Here is a 7,093-nt window from a genome sequence, read left to right on the forward strand (position 1 = left end):
TGCTCAGACCATAAGGAGCAGCGGAGGCTATAGGAAAATTTTCCAGCCTTCCATGGCTTTCCATTCATCAAAGACTCAACATATTCTTTATCTTCTATAAACACTCCAATCTGGTTGATAAAAATTATTACAATTAGATAAGAAATAGCTGATTAAAGAGACAAAAAGAAGATATCAATTTCACCTCAGAGTCTCTTAAACCAAGCAAACTGCGGTCATTTATATTAGATGATCCAATAAAAGATACACGATCATCAATTATCATCAACTTACTGTGCACATACACCTGCATAGATATGGGAAATATGCATCAAAAAAGAAAAATATGTGCTGTTAAATCATTATTATAAAAGCTAAAAGTTGTGTACTACATCTAGGACATCCAAACTTTTAAAGAACTCTCGAGGGTCCAGAGCAAAATGCTTGATGAGTCCATTGTAAACTTTTGGCAAAATCAAAAGATGTCTCAATATATATTATACCTGACTTGTAGCCACAGGACCATTTTCATAGAGTCTACCATGAGATCGTAAACCATAGAAAGAAATATAATCATGACTCTTAGGACCAAGTATAGTTTCAAGACTGTATATTATCGAGTGCTTTTCTCTAGAAATCGTTCTATACTGCCAATGTGTAAGATAGGGCGGATACAATAATAAAAAGTAAATATTTAAGAAATAACATAATTTTGTATACCTTAGCATGGTTCCGACGTTGGACAAAATGACGAGCAATGTCACGACAGGGAGGTCCCAAAGAGCACAATGGACATCATGCAACGGCATACGGGGATATTTCTTGCGATTCAATTCATCTCTCATGGTGTCTTCCCATGAATTTGGCTCAGATTCCCTATCAACGTACAAAAATTACAGAAAATTATATAACAATAATACTAGAAACTTAATATAGCACCAACCAAATCTTTGATGCCATCACTCAACAGCAACAGCGAAGGCTTAAACATGTCTAAATGCATTACAACGGACCCTAGAATGTTAAGGAACTTGGACTGTTTCTTCGAGAAATTAACATGTTTAAACACTGCTTCAAAAAAATTCTCCACGTTTTTTGAATAACCAAAATTGGAAAAGAAATACCTAGGGTTGTAGTAGTCCTTTCCAGGCCATATTACAGAAGGGCAGTCACCCACTTTATGTTCAGGTGTGTCATACCGACCAAAGCATAAATCTAATCCTCCAATGTAGCAAATCTTGTAATCAATAATTACAAGTTTTTCATGGAGACCTATAAGAAACCAAAGAAACCAATATTAGTCATCGTATATACCCCAAAAAGGTCCACCTAAGATGATATTCAAACTTCCTTTATTAAATAATAGCACATAACATAAACACACGCGAGCAGAGAAATGATCTGGATAGCGCAATACCTTCACATTCTCATGAATTTTTGGCAGCCTTCTCTTACTGTACGAGCTGTTGATTTTCAAAGCTAAAGAAACCTCCTTGTAGAGAAACACGTAAATCTGCAGAATCATTTAATGGCATAAGCATAATTATATTTGTTATAATTCAATCTTGTAAAATATTCAACCTCCAGACTTTGACAAATGCAAACAAAATGGATTACATTGGCGAGAATTGTAAAGATATAGCTCTGGGCATAGCCACCAGCCCGTGATGAAGATCTGCAGCCATTTTTCATTCTCTTGTTATTAAAAATTGAATTAGGAAGCCAAAACAAGTTATATATATGAACAGATATAACCTGCAGAAAACAATTTCTAGATTACAGTTAATATTAAATGAAAAAGAAAAAAAGTTCTAAGTGAACAGATATAACCAAAAAGAGGCATTTCAACATCTGGGAAGGTATTATATATTTTAAATTTGTCCCTAATTTAAGATTGTGTTTAAACATGTAAAATTACAATCCATTAAAGTTAATGAATTTGATAGGTCACAGCACACCCCAAAGAATAAAAAATCTTGGACATTTAAATGTATAAGCATAATATAATGACAGAAAAATTCAATTTTTCTTTTGACCACACCCATCGCTTTCGTCCCCATTACAGAGACAGATTATTGGTTTGTTTCATAATATTTTTTTGAAAATAAATTTAAGCAGACTAAAACAAAGTATTGACATGTGTTCTATTATAAAAAAGAAATTTAAAAAAATGGGTTAATATACTAAGATCCCTACTAAAAAACTGTCTGTGAAAGGAGATCGACAAGTCAAAATCTTTTGTACATAAAAAGTGAGATGAAAACTAGAAAAAAGCAAATGAGCATGTGAGTCTGTGCCTGTTTGTACTGCAACTGAATGGTATAAGAAAGGAGTATTGAGCTAATGTCTCCGGTGTCTGGCTTCGGCAACTCATGGAAAATCCACACCGTTTCGCCGCATCGCCTAAAGGAGTGAGAGGTTGACAATGCTGGAATCAGCGGCTCAGACGACATGGGAAAATGTGGGAGACAGCAGCTACTTCCCAGGATGAGTTCAAAACACGGTACTTTGTTTAATGAAGCAAAGACAACGGCTATGTTGCGGGCTTTGTACTTTCTGTCAGAGGTTTGCCATTTTTTGAAAAGTAATTAATAGGTTTGTTTAAATTGTTGAATCCTCATATAGAAAAGAAAATTAGATAAATTTATTTTACAAAGTCATGCTTACATCTCACTCTCTTTTTGTGTCTTTCACATTCTGTGCTGAATATTGGATATTGTTGAAAAAAAATTTAAGGTTAAATATTATATAAAAATATGAAAGTTTCACGCTTTATAATTTAAAAGATTTATAATGTTATGAATGAAAATTTATGTTAATTTTTTAGCCATAAATCTACTATTTTAATGTTTTGAATAAATATTTATGCCAATTTCTAGGGTGAATTGTGTGTAAGTTTCAATATTATTTTTTTCCTGAAAAGACTCGTAAAATGATATATATGGTTTAAGAAAAAATGGTACAATTTTATATAAAAATTGCTCAAAATGAATATATTTTTACCAATCTTATATTTCTACTTTCTTTTCTTTTACTTTACAGAAGTATAATTAGGTATGTCTATTTTTTTTTAAGTTTTCTTACTCCAAAAGTCATCTTTTTGTTTGGGGTTATGTTGTCGAATTGAAGATGTGAAGGTAAATAGCTTATTCATATTTGTTAATTTAAATGTATATTCTTTATCGATTATAAACAATGTTGGTTGGTAATATTTTAAAGTGTAATATAGTTTCAATATGATATGTTGTTCTGGAATTATGCTATAATAATTTAATTTAATTAGAGATTACATTGAATATAGGTTACATAATTATATGGAGGAAAGAACAATTTTGTTTTTGTTTTGTAATTTATTTTTATTTATATAAATTCTATAAAAAATAAAGTGTTTTATTTAAAGTTACGTGTTAATTTATAAACAGAGATATGAAAATTTATTGTTTGACCCATATTATTTGTTTTTGCAAAAATACAATAGCATCTAATATCATAAAAAGACTATAAAGCTAACCCATTTTTTTTGAATTCTTTTTATAAATAAAAGACGGCATGAAAAAGAGAAGACAATAAACAATTGTACATATTGAATTTAATTTATTTTCTATTTATATATGTGCATTTATGTTCATATATTTATATTCTGTTTTTATATTTACATTTTTTTTATATTGTTTTAAACAGTTATATATATCAATTGTACTCTCTTTATTATGAAACAAGATACACAATTTTCATCCTTTCTTTTCTTCTAACAGTACATCATAGTCTTATGCTGCCAAAATCATCTTTCTTTGATAATGCATCGTCTAGTTTTAAGAATACTTCTTTATAACAAGTCATTCATTTCATGTTGGCACACTTGTCTTTTTGGTAATCTTTATTATGAAACAAGATACACAGTTTTCATCATTTTTTTTCTTCTAACAGTACATCATAGTCTTATGTTGTCAAAATCATCTTTCTTTGATAATGCACCGTCTCGCTTTAAGAATACTTCTTTATAACAAGTCATTCATTTCATGTTGGCACACTTGTCTTTTTGGTGATCTTTTAAGGTTTTTTGAATATTTTTTACTTCATTTTTTTATTTGTATAATTTAAATTTATTATTTTCTTTATTATTGAATTTTTATTATTAATAAGGATTTCTTTGTTAGGACCAATGAATGAATAAAAAAAACATCAGATTCATACTAGAACCACAATGAGTCAAAAGAACTTTTAATCGAAGTCCAAAAATTCTCTAAATAAGAATTGTTGGATCATCACTTCTTCAATGAATAGATATGAATATAATGAAAAAAATTCAAGAAAAGATTGTAAAGACCTAGAAAATGATATTTTAGAGTAGTTTATAAATAGTGAGACTCGATTATGTTAATATTAAATTATTTTAATATAAATAGTTTTGTTATAAAAGAGTTTCACTATTTTAAAACACACCATCTCTCTAGAAACCATTTTCTAGAGTCCTCTGAATTCTCTCTAGGATTTTTTTCTCCTATGTTCATCTATTTGAAGGTTAGAGACCATCTGAGTGATCATAGTGGCGAGATTTTCAAGTCTACCCAATCAGTTTCTCTAAAAGAGTAAGTTAGTTTCTACTCTTTTTTGTTAATTTGTTTCATTTTCTTTGCATGCGAGTCGTAATGCTTTTGCATGTGTCATCTGAGTCTTCTATAAGACTCTTTACGGATTAATGGTTTTAAAAATACACCTTGATCATGTTTCTGTGAGTTATAAGTGCAGATAGAATTCCTTGAGTTGGTGGAGACGTTTTAGCTCTTGTAGAGCAATTGGATTCTCTATAAGGTAAGAGAAGCTAACTATTGATTTTTTTATGTTGCTAATGATTTAATATATTGTGTTGCATGATTGGTTTGATTTGAAATAGATAAATTTGATATGTGAAGTTCTTATGCGAATTATATTGAATATGTATTGTCTGATATTGAAAGGATCCCATGTTGAATGCATTAGTTTTAGGTTACTTGAATTAGTGGGACTGATGTCATAATGAATGGTATGTGATGTTGAATTTTAATGTGATAGAATGATAGAGTTATAATTGATTTCGTTCTTAAAAAAATGGGGTTTTGATAGGTAAAATTCTAAAGGATTGTTTTGGGGAGAAACTGGATGTTTGTGGTCTATTCTTGAACCATTTAAAACTTGTGTAGTCATTTAGTTTACAGAATTGTTTGTGGTGTGTTTAATCTACTGTCATATATATAAATGGGTAAAAAGCTATGAAATTAGTTCAAAAGAGGATCTTGATAGGTGAAATTCTAAAAGGATTTAATGTAGAAGTAAGCATGGTGTTTGTAGCATGTCATTAAGTATTTTAAGACTTGTCTAGCCACAATGTGCATAAAAATATGAATAATAACTTGTAAAATCTTATATCTTGAGGTTTGAAGTGTGATTTTGATCTAGTGCATCTTAATTCTGACCAAATAAGTAAAATGATATTCAATTTTGGATATACACATGTTCTTGAATCATTTATAGTGTCAAGGATACCATTTTGATCATTTAGATGGGTCTTAGGTGCAACCAAATCAGAGATAACTGATTATCCTGAAACAAATTATTGGACACTTTGTTTATAAGTTCTTATATGTTTTCTTTGCTTCGAATTCTTTATTTGGGTGAGTTAGTTTATAAATTTATTATACTTAATTGATTTGAATAAATGGATATTTATGGTTTGTGAACTTCTTTATGTGTATGTTTATGGTTGATGAATATGATTATATGATATGGATGATTGCCATGATTTCATGGACCTCATGATGAGACTTCATGTTGGTATTTCAATGGTTATGGGTTAGCTCCTAGGGTGGAGTTTAGTAATGTGATGTATTGATGTAGAGACTCGGTCTTGGAAGTTATCCTGACACTCCAATAATCATTGATAAGTAAAGAAGGGGTTTTGTGGTAAGGAGTAGTAGGAGGTCCTAGCCTATGGTCTGATGTTCTTTGGTTATAGGTGGTAGATGGACTAACATTGTATAGTAGCTTGGGGTGGGCCAACTGTTCCATCACCACAAGTGAAACAACTTGTCATAGTCTAACATTAGTTCACATATCCAGATGGTCAAGTATAAAGATATAAATCTTATTATGTAATTATTATGTATGTTTTAAACTAAATTGTATAAATATTATTTTGGTACGTTAGCTTACTTTTTCTTCTTTGTGTTTGTTTGTTTTGTTTCTTCTCTTTACAATAATTACCTTAGTAGTGTTTTGTTTCATTATAATAATTTTATAAATTGTTCAAGGCTTTGATGTTAGAAAGTAAATGATTATGCTTAATTTGTATGGTACGAGTTTCCTAAATTATTTTCTCATTATTACATGAAGATTTTGTTTTTTTTTAAAAAAAAAAGTACGAAATATTACACTAAACTTAACATAAAATTACATTGCACACTTAGAGGAAAAAAATATTTATTATAAAAAAAATCTTCATGAAAATCATTTCATGCCTTAAAACTCTCCATATATATATAAAAGGAAAAAGACAATTTTTTAACATATTAAATAATTTATTAATAGTTAATCCTCTCACATTCTCAAAAAGGTTTTAATATATAAAAATTTTAACCTTAGAGAATTTAGTATTAATTTTCTTGGATCTATCTATATCAAGTTTTTTTTTAGTTTGAATCAGTTCAGCGTCTTCTTTTATACTAGAATCTTCTCTCTCATCATTAACATTAATTCAATTATAAATTATTTTTAATTCTTTGCAAAACCAGCTTTCTTAGATATAAAAGGATTAGAAAATGCTATTACTATGGTCTAATTGTTGTAAGCACCGCAAATTATTCACAATGAGTATAATATCCTCTAAGGCATACATAAATTATTCACTAGTCAAGGAATAATATTCACTTGCATACCACCATCTAGATTTTTAGCAAGAAAAGATTAATATACAACACAAATATTATCATGATTAACCACTATTAATTTAGACTATGTCTTACAACACGTTACACCATAAAAGAGGGAATGAGAGTGTTCTTCAATCATACTTATACTTCCCTACTATGTGGATTTCCATCTTAATTCTTGTGCTATGTTTTTTTTTTCTTTTCTTTTT

At 29.3% G+C, this 7,093-nt stretch overlaps 1 long non-coding RNA gene across 1 annotated transcript; it reads right to left on the reverse strand.

The window, feature by feature from the left end:
- Window positions 1-624: 624 nt before the first annotated feature.
- LOC111242390 lies at window positions 625-1,476 on the reverse strand. The gene is made up of 3 exons (XR_002669417.1): window positions 1,397-1,476; window positions 1,104-1,251; window positions 625-855 (listed from the first exon to the last, which is right to left on the reverse strand). It is a non-coding gene; the product is annotated as an uncharacterized LOC111242390 (long non-coding RNA).
- Between the last annotated feature and the right edge of the window lie 5,617 nt (window positions 1,477-7,093).

This window comes from Vigna radiata, chromosome 8 (assembly GCF_000741045.1).
Source record: "Vigna radiata var. radiata cultivar VC1973A chromosome 8, Vradiata_ver6, whole genome shotgun sequence".
In the NCBI taxonomy this organism is placed as follows: domain Eukaryota; kingdom Viridiplantae; phylum Streptophyta; class Magnoliopsida; order Fabales; family Fabaceae; genus Vigna; species Vigna radiata.